Source organism: Bidens hawaiensis, unplaced genomic scaffold (assembly GCF_021521415.1).
Source record: "Bidens hawaiensis isolate Kalapana, Puna unplaced genomic scaffold, B.hawaiensis_p1.1 tig00004444_1, whole genome shotgun sequence".
NCBI classification, from domain to species: Eukaryota; Viridiplantae; Streptophyta; class Magnoliopsida; order Asterales; family Asteraceae; genus Bidens; species Bidens hawaiensis.
Genome location: NW_027491267.1, coordinates 1,400,001 through 1,410,000, shown reverse-complemented (window position 1 = coordinate 1,410,000; position 10,000 = coordinate 1,400,001). Strand labels below are relative to the sequence as shown.

At 32.3% G+C, this 10,000-nt stretch overlaps 1 long non-coding RNA gene and 3 other non-coding genes across 4 annotated transcripts in view; 1 reads left to right on the top strand and 3 right to left on the bottom strand.

Annotated features, from left to right (window-relative positions):
- The window catches only part of LOC143626610 (uncharacterized), a 70,275-nt gene that overhangs the window by 35,798 nt on the left and 24,477 nt on the right, over nucleotides 1-10,000 (bottom strand). The window lies entirely within an intron of this gene.
- On the bottom strand, nucleotides 6,327-6,414 carry TRNAS-GCU (transfer RNA serine (anticodon GCU)). Its single transcript has one exon. It is a non-coding gene; the product is annotated as a tRNA-Ser (tRNA).
- Nucleotides 7,157-7,227, top strand: TRNAC-GCA (transfer RNA cysteine (anticodon GCA)). Its single transcript has one exon. It is a non-coding gene; the product is annotated as a tRNA-Cys (tRNA).
- On the bottom strand, nucleotides 9,848-9,919 carry TRNAE-UUC (transfer RNA glutamic acid (anticodon UUC)). Its single transcript has one exon. It is a non-coding gene; the product is annotated as a tRNA-Glu (tRNA).

Below are 10,000 nucleotides of genomic sequence, written 5' to 3'. Positions count from 1 at the left end.
ATTCTTCCAATAATTGCGAACCGAATCTTTTCAAAAAAGCACGTACAGTACTTTTATGCTTACGAGCTAAAGTTCTAGCACAAGAAAGTCTAAGTATATATTTTACTCGATACAAACTTTTTTTTTTTGAAGATCCACTATGATAATGAGAAAGATTTCTGTATATACGGCCAAAGCGCGCAATAATATCAGAATCTGAGAAATCGGCCCAAATCGCCTTACCAATAGGATGCCCCAATGCGTTACAAAATTTCGATTTAGCCAATGATCCAACCAGATGCATAATTGGAACAATACTATCAAACTTCTTAATAGCATTATCGATTAAAAATGTATTTTCTAGCATTTGACCGCGTACCATTGAAGGCTTTAGCCGCACACTTGAACGATAACCCAGAAAGTCAAGGGAATGGTTGGATAATTGGATTATTCTTATATAAATCCTTCCTGGGTGAGACCACAGGTAAAAATAAGATTTCCAGAAAGTGACAAAGTAATATTTCCATTTAGTCATCAAAAGAAACGTCCCTTTTGAAGCAAGAATTGGTTTTCCTTGATACCTAACATAATGCATGAAAGAATCTTTGAACAACCATAAATTAACTTGAAAAGCCCTTGCAAAGACTTCTGCAAAATGCTCTATTTTTCCGTAGAAATATATTCGTTCAATAAGGGCTCCGGAAGATATTGATCGTAAGTGAGAAGATTGGTTACGGAGAAAGAGGAAGCCAGATTCATATTCACATACATAAGAAGTATATAGGAAGAAGAATAGTCTGTGATTTCTTTTTGAAAAAAAAGAACTGGCTTTCTTTGAATTTGAAGTAATAATACTATCCCAATTATGACACTCATGAAGAAAGAATCTAATAAATGCAAAGAGGAAGCATCTTTTATCCAATAGCGAAGAGCCTGAACCAAGATTTCCAGATGAGCTGGGTAAGGTATTCGTATATCTAGTACATAATTTAAATGTGAAAAGTTGTCCTCTAAAAAAGAAAATATTGAATGAATTGATCGTAAATTATCGGATTTCACTATCCTTTCTAGGGAAGATATTAATCGCAGAGACAATGGAATTTCCATAATGGTTGAAGAAACCTCTGACATTACTTGCGAATAAAAACTCTTGTTGTGCCCCAAAAATGGAGTCTGTTTAGAATCATTAACATAAAGAATAAAATGATTATGTTGATACATTCGAATGATGAAACGTTTCACAATTAGTAAACTGGATTTATTGTCATAACCTGCATTTTCCAACAAAATCGATCCATTTAAACCACGATCATGAGCAAGTACATAAATATACTCCTGAAAGATAAGGGGATATAAGAAGTAGTGAGATCTATCTAGCCCTAAAAAGCTTTGGAATTTATCCATTTGAAATTTGATTTAAATTAAATTAAGGGTAGAGGATTTTGGGGGTTATAAATGATACATAGTGCGATACAGTCAAAACAAGGTACTATTGTACAAACCGAATAGATACCTCGGATACAGATAAAATTCTCAACAGATTCTCTATCCTATCTTTTTCCTTTGTTTTCATTATAGGATTACAAGATGATTAAAAATCCTTTACTTTTTTCAACCCAATCGCTCTTTTGATTTTGGAAATTTTTTTATCAATATACTGTTTCTTATACACATACTTCTCCATTATGGAATGGAGGATGGTAATATTTAGGATTCATTAAAAAATCAAGAATACATTCCTGGGAGAAAGCCTTCCCGTATTGGACACTAATACTTTTTTAACGTCTAATTAGATCTGGTAATCATTCAAATTAAGAACGGAAGCTCGTTGCTTTTTCTTTCCCTATAATTAAAATGAAATTAATTGAAGCCATGGGGCCTATCCATTTCTTAATTCGACCCAACTTAAAATTGACTTCTATTTGCCCCTTTGAATAATTTAAACGAAGGCTTTGTCTTGAGCCGGAAAGAATAAAATATTCTCAGAACTCTTAATTGATACGACATGCTATTTTTTCCATTCATTCCCTTTGAGGATCAGTCATGGTCTTCCAAACTTTACCGCATGTATGGACTAATCCTTCGCTTCATCTAAATGTGTAAAAGATCCTAGCCGCACTTAAAAGCCGAGTACTCTACCGTTGAGTTAGCAACCCACATAGAAAAAGGATATGTAGATACAATCAGAATAAACAGAATAAAAAAATGATTAAATCAAACCATAAATCTACGTAATCTACGAAAAAGTTTCCCGAAAAAGAAAGAAAAAATTTCCTGAAAAAGAAATAAATCAAAAGAAAGAAATGTAAAAAATGCTGGACTATCCCTATATCTAGGTTATCCACTTTTTCAACCAAAAATCCGAGTAGCAACGCTAATCCAACGAACCCATCATTTGTATCAACAGGTAAAAAATCAAACCTAAAACCTATGGGACAGAAATAAATAGAGCTGCTTATCACGATGAATTATATTTGTTCGATACAATATTGTCAATATAAAAGTTAATAAAAGAATACGATGGAAAAAGTACAAGAACTCAAATTGAAAAAAAGGAAAAAAAAAAAGACTTGTGTTGGATTGGCACTAAATATGCATATATACTAAAATTTTTAGTTTAGGTGGAGAATAAATAAAGATAAAGTAGAAAAAGGATTTATGCAATCAATAGTGTATTGAATCCATATATAATAAGTCGAATAACGAACTTCGATTCCTTGTTTCTTACTTGGTATTAGAGTTCGAATGAAAACTGCAGGTAATGTCAGAGTTTTCTATATTTGTAAGGATCCACCAAATAAGGTTTACTTAGAAAAAGATTTTATAAAAGCAATGATAAATAGATACGAAGATAGCAAGAAAATAAGTAGAGCAAGAAAAAAAATAAGGAAATAAAAAAACATAGTATAGAAAAGATATCCAAAATAATATAGAAATCACTATCCTATCCATAGTTTTTATTTCCTTAATTTAATTGAATTTCATTTGATTAGAGCAAAGTTCCTTTAAAACCTCTGCCATTTTTAAAATATCCTGAACAGTTCCTGTAGGCTGAGCGCCTTTTTCAAGGAAATAGAGAATAGCGGGAACGTTTAAATAAGTTTGATTCTTGATAGGATCATAAAAACCCACTTTCCGAAGATCTCTTCCTTCTCTTCGGGATCGAACATCAATTGCAACGATTCGATAGACGGCTCATCGGGATAGATGTAGATGAAAAAGAAACCCCCCCTAGAACCGTATAAGAAGCTTTCTCCTCGTACGGCTCGAGAAAAAATGATTAGAAGTTTTGTCTATGGATAAAATTATAATAAATAAGAAAGGACTCCATAAAAAAATTAGTCTATAATTTAACTCATAGTCATTTTTTATTTTTTTTTAGCTTTCTTCCTGAAAAAAAATCATTTGTACTCATAACTCAAGTTCAAGAATTCTAAAATATCTTTAAAATATCTTAAAGATATTAATCTTTTTATTTTTTGAGTGGTCTTTAACCCTCCCTTTTTCGTCTCGTTTAAAATAGATTTGGATTCTGTATTTGGATCCGTGAGACAATTGAAGTGGCGTTTCCTTGTTCTGGGATCCTTTATCTTGGTTTTAAATCAATGGGTTTAGACATTACTTCGGTGCTTCTTAACCCTTTCAAAATGGTAGCAACATACCCCTTTTTGTGATTTCTTTCTATCAAAGAATCATACCGATGGTTTATTCGTGCACGATACACCGTGAAGCGAAAAGTTTTAGCCGTTCCAACAAAAATTTTTGGATTTTCAAATTTGTTTAAAATTTGCTCGAATCGGATCCTTTCGATTTCTATATCGAAGATATACTTACGAAGTTGTTCCAATTTATTGATTGGCATTAACCCTAGATCGTTGCCCCTGAGAAATTAATCAATACTTTCTACTCGAGCTCCATCGCAAACTATTTACATTACAATTACAACCCAATAAAAAAAGAAGGGTTCTAGTAGAATAGAAAAACGACGTCGAGCCAAGAGCACCTTCATTCCTATATAAAATGGTGGATGTAAGAATAAGAATCCACAACGGATCGTGTCCTTCAAGTCGCACGTTGCTTTCTACCACATCGTTTTAAACGAAGTTTTACCATAACATTCCTCTAATTTCGAACCGGTATGGAATTGATTCAATTATGGAATCATGAATAGTCATTGGTTCAGTCGGTACAGAGACATAGTTATTTCTCTTTTTTGTTAGCTACAGCTACATAGATAATCAATATTTTTATGAATAAATATTAGCAAGACCCCGACTTTTTTGTATGAATGGAACATTTTGATATAAATCTCTATCTCAAAAAATGTCTAACAGAAATATCCAGAAATCTAAATAGAGAAATAACATAACTAACAGAAATCACACGAATAAAGAAATTCTAAATAAATAAATTCTATTTGACTCTACCTCTTCAAGTGACTCAATAAGATAGACTTACTAATTCCAACTTCCCAAAACTTCCCAAAGATTCAATCCATAAAGAATCATTACAAATCTTTATACTTTAAAAAGTTTCTTACTTCTATATCATGATTTGAGCCAAGTTTTACAGTAAAGACTCCATTTGATTATCATATTAAAGATCATTTTTTCTTTTCGAATGGAATTCTCAATGATGTAAAGCAAATAATCTAAATAGATCGAACAATGAAAATAAATATAATTGTTAAATATTTAAAATGAAAATAAATATAATTGTTAAATATTTAAATTTTCATTTTTTAAGTAAGTATGAAAACCCTTTTTCACAAAAATAGAAAGACTTTTTGTCACTGAAATAGGATAACAATACATACCTGATAACAATACATACCTATAGGCTAAGCACTTCCTCTTTTATATGTATTTTCATATTTGAACCTGAGGTTTAGTAATCTTTCTACATCTCATCTTATCTTTATCAAAAGGGTTTAGTTACTTTTGCATATCATTTGAACTCGATTTATTTCAGTTTGTGAAAAATTCAGATATGATTCCGAAAAGAATCATTCAAAATAAAAAAAAGAAAGAGGAATACTATTCTATCCAATAATAGACCGTGAAACAGAACCTTGTTGAACAAAAAAGAAGTATTTGGGTACAGGGGATATGCTCTTGGACGGAAGGATTCGAACCTCCGAATAGCGGGACCAAAACCCGTTGCCTTCCCATTTCTATTTTTATTGGACACTAATACTAATTATTGGTATTAAGTGTTCGTCAATTCCAGTCCAACTATCTATAGAAAACCTTTCTTCTTTATAGAATTTATTATAGATATTATAGATTCGTTGCTAGGATTTTGACATGTGTATATCTAGAATTCAACTTAATTTATTGATCATTACATATAATTCAATTAAGATATTGTATGAAAGTATGATTTCTTCTAGTCTCCTTTGAGAATTGGAGGATTTTTGATTGAGTGGAAAAAGAAGGATTTTTTTGTCTACCTTACATTCTTCATTTTTCCTTATATCAATAACTCAATCAAAATGCAATTATCTCGACGAAAAAAATGTCTGTTATGCTTAATATCTTTAGTTTGATCTGTCTTAATTCTGACCTTTATCCGAGTAGTCTTTTCTTCACCAAATTGCCCGAAGCCTATGCTTTTTTTAATCCAATCGTAGATGTTATGCCAGTAATACCCCTGTTCTTTTTTCTTTTAGCCTTTGTTTGGCAAGCTGCTGTAAGTTTTCGATAAGATCTTTAATAGTATCTTATAGAATTCATGTAGAATTCATGATTTATTCGAGAAAAATGATAACATTTGATAAGATCAAATAAGTCTGACAGTATGAACCTTCAATTCAAACATTGAAATGATCGAATAGCCGTGAGAAATCCGGCTCGCTCCATTTCCCGATTTTAATCCTTTTTCCTTTCCGGCAAAATACCTTATTAGCTTAGGTCGCTTACAACATCTAATTGGGGGTATGAAAGTGATTTCTGGTAATCAAAGACTCTTTTGAAAAATTTCAACTTCACAACTTCATTTGAATTTCTGAACATTCTTTTCTATTTTAGAATTCATTTCTTGGTGTCAAAATAAGATATGTGATATAAAAATGGAGAATCTATTATCTTTTCTTTTCTCTTGTTTTTCTTTTTCAAAAAATGATCTTGGAGGTTGTGTAAAGCTTACTCTCAAACTTTTCGTTTACACAGTAGTAATATTCTTTGTTTCTCTCTTCATCTTTGGATTCCTATCCAATGATCCAGGACGTAATCCTGGACGTGAAGAATAAATTGTTTTTCTTGCGTTATTTTACAATTTTCTTCATATTCTTATTTTCTTTTAGCTATTCCACACACTTAACTAGAAAAAAAATAGAAAGTCATCAACGGAAAGAGAGGGATTCGAACCCTCGGTACGAATAACTCGTACAACGGATTAGCAATCCGCCGCTTTCGTCCACTCAGCCATCTCTCCCAATTGAAAATGATAATTACTATGTTACATTACACATCAAGTAAGGATTAAATTAAGTATTTCTTTCACATTCTTTATCGTTATTATAGAATTAGCAATTCCATTTAGATGCTCGAAAGATCAAAATAGAAAGATAAAAAAAGAAGACCTTCTTGCTTTTATTTTATTCGAAGTGCCTTTTTGGCCTGGCCCAGCCGGGCCTTTTTTTGTTACAAAAAATTCCCTTCATTTTTTTATTTATAGGCAACATACTCTAAATAGCCAATTTAGTACCCGTGTAACAATTTCCGTTCTGGGGTTTACATATACTTATCATTTTTGTTATAATGGAAATTGAGAAGGATTTTTGATTCAAAAGAATAAATCAAGAAAAGGATAAATCAAGTATGTATCAATTTGTATTTTCTTATGTCGTTTGGCAAACCAAATTTTAGATTCAAATCCAAGAATCATTGACGAATTCTCAGTCAACGAATATCCCGTTTGTCATAAATTTTGGTTTTTTTGAGTGAAAATATACATTTGATTTTTCAATAGAAAAGTGAGGGGAAGCTTTTTGGCATTGTGTGTTTTGAGATACTATACAATCAATCGAAGGGACAATCAAAAGGGGAAAAGGGTTTTTTTCTAATTTTGATAAGTTTAGTTAGAAAAAGGATTCAAAAGGGGATGCAAGTACAATAAACTATAATTGAGTAATCCAACAAAAAAGGTAAAAATTTCTCCTATTGTGTATCGTTTTGGCGGCATGGCCGAGTGGTAAGGCGGGGGACTGCAAATCCTTTTTCCCCAGTTCAAATCCGGGTGTCGCCTCATCAGCAAACGAATCGGAATCTCTTATTCTGTTCTGCTGATATAACTCAACCTAATTTTACCCAGCCAGAACAGAATAAGGGGACTGTTAATACTTGGTTGATTCTAAACATCCGTTCTGGGGATTTTGTAAAAGATTGGAAATCAGAAATCTTTGAATCCAAAATGAAAAGAAAGATTTGATTTTAATGTTTGATTTTAATGGTCGAAGCAAGACTTCCCGATTCCTTTCTACTACTAATGTTATGTCTACTTATTGGGTCTTGATTGGAGATAATTTAACTACTGGTTGGGGAAAGTTCTTTATATTTCTATACTGTGTAATCTACATATATAGGCTCGCGAGAATCTCTGAGTGTTCAGGCATTCAATCACTATTAGATTGAGATGGATAATTTATAGAAAAAAACATGAAAAAAATGATTCTTTTTTTTTTTTTAACCTCTCGTCAAAAGTATAATATACTATCTCCCAACTCCTTTAGAGAGACAATCGGGAATGGGTACGGATTAGATCAAATAGGAAAAAGTTTGTAATAGATAGCAATTGATTTATTTTTACTTTGAAGGGCAAGAAAAAAAGGAATGTGCCCTCTTATTTTATTACTAGATGTTCCATTAGTAACACTCCTTCGTAGTTTTGATTTTTTATTTTACTTGTGTTTAGTCTTTCATGATTATAAATCATATAGAAATTTTTGAAATGGATTTTTTGATTGGTTCATCAATAGTGTTCGCCCAGAATCCCTTTTTGACTCTGGACCATTTATTCTACTATTATTAGTGAGCAATAATGGAATAATTCTATCATAGAGATAAGGGACATAATTCACATGGATATAGTAAGTCTCGCTTGGGCTGCTTTAATGGTAGTCTTTACATTTTCCCTTTCACTCGTAGTATGGGGAAGAAGTGGACTTTAGAAGCACTCCTAATTTAGTTGAGGAATGAAACGGTATCAATTGTTTTATAGATCGTTCTGCAACGCATTTTTGATTTGAATTGAAATCATTTTCAAATCAAAATATCTTCGTTTCCAAATTCCATTGGATTATAGTGAATCAATGTATTCTATAATAGTAAAACAAAACAATTATTTCAGATTCATCGGAATAAATAGATGTATCAAAGAAATAGAATTGGGTCCTATGTAAATTCCATATATGGATTAATAACTACATATATTGAAGATAAAAGCTAATATAGTATACCAACTTTATTAGAAACAATTTTATACACTACTATAACACTAATAGAGTGTATGATAAGTAAGAAATCAATTTCTTACTTACCATACTCTCGGATCTCATAGAATACCGCCGATTATAGCCCGTTGATTTCATTTAAGGCGCAAAACAAAAATAGAATACTTTTCATTTGATTTCTTCAACTATTGATAAGAATTCAGAAGTCAAGTTTCATTTAAAGTAATTAATCATTTTGACTGGCTGTTTTTACGTAAATTATAAGTTGAAAAGCAGTAGGAATTAAAATGAACAGTGCAGTAGCAATAAATGCAAGAATATTTACTTCCATAATCTCATCGTTTTTTTTTTCAAAATAACTCGGGATTTAATCCCATAGAGATGATAAATATTTCACCTGTCAATTCAATGAATGCATTACCTATCGATGATCTTGAATCGGATCAATATCATGAATAACAATATCTGAGCTATTAAATTAATTCGTCGTCGAGAATTGAATAGTATAACATACGAACATCTTTTATCCATACTGAATCCAAAATGGGATTACCGGACCAATCAAAAACCCCTTTACTTTATTTATCCTTCTTTTCTTTATTTTCTATAACCTACCTTCCTTAGGTCTTCCTTATAGAACCATCAAACGAACTCTAACCACCCGCCCCAACTACAAAAACCCAACAAACAATACAAGCGAAGTGGAAAAAGAGAGGAATTAGGTTCTAAATTTTAATGATCTCAATTTCTTTGGAAGACAAATAAGTATGAGAAAGATGAGTCGTGGGAGAAAAGATGGAATATTCTATCAACTTCACTATTTTAGTTATTTTTTAGTTTAGGGTTTGTTCTTTCTTCGACAGAATCCTGAAAAAAAGAAGGGAAACCCCTTCGGAATTCAATTATGCTCTCTGTCCCTTCTTTCACAGAAAATCGAGAGGCGAATTGATGTACTTATTGGATCCGTCGGGACTGACGGGGCTCGAACCCGCAACGTCCGCCTTGACAGGGTGGTGCTCTTGCCTATTGAACTACAATCCCATGGAAATAAGAAGAGATCTAGCATAAATTTTGGATTCTTTTTTATTCTCTCGTATCAGGTATTTTTTAAGAACAAGAGGGTTCTACCATCTGATAGTAGATTGACAAATTGTTGGGCCGAGCTGGATTTGAACCACCATAGACATATTGTCAATGATTTATAGTACGTCCCCATTAACCACTCGGGCATCGACCCAACGCCTAATTCATTTTAGACGTTCCATAATCAACTTCTTTTCGTTTCCCAGGCAGATTTGACAAATACATATCACTTGATATAAAATACAAAGTCCCACTGAGTAGACTATTAGAAGGACTTGACAAAGATGGATCACTTGATAGAAAATCCCACTCCTATAGTCTTGAGTATTGGTATACCCCTAGAGGGACTTGAACCCTCGTTTTCTCCGTGAAAGAGAGAGGTCGTAACCACTGGACCATAGGGGCCTTTGGCCACCTTACCTTAATATAACTCAGACCTTTTGGAGATGTGAATCAAACCGAAAAACTCGTTAACTATTCTGGAGG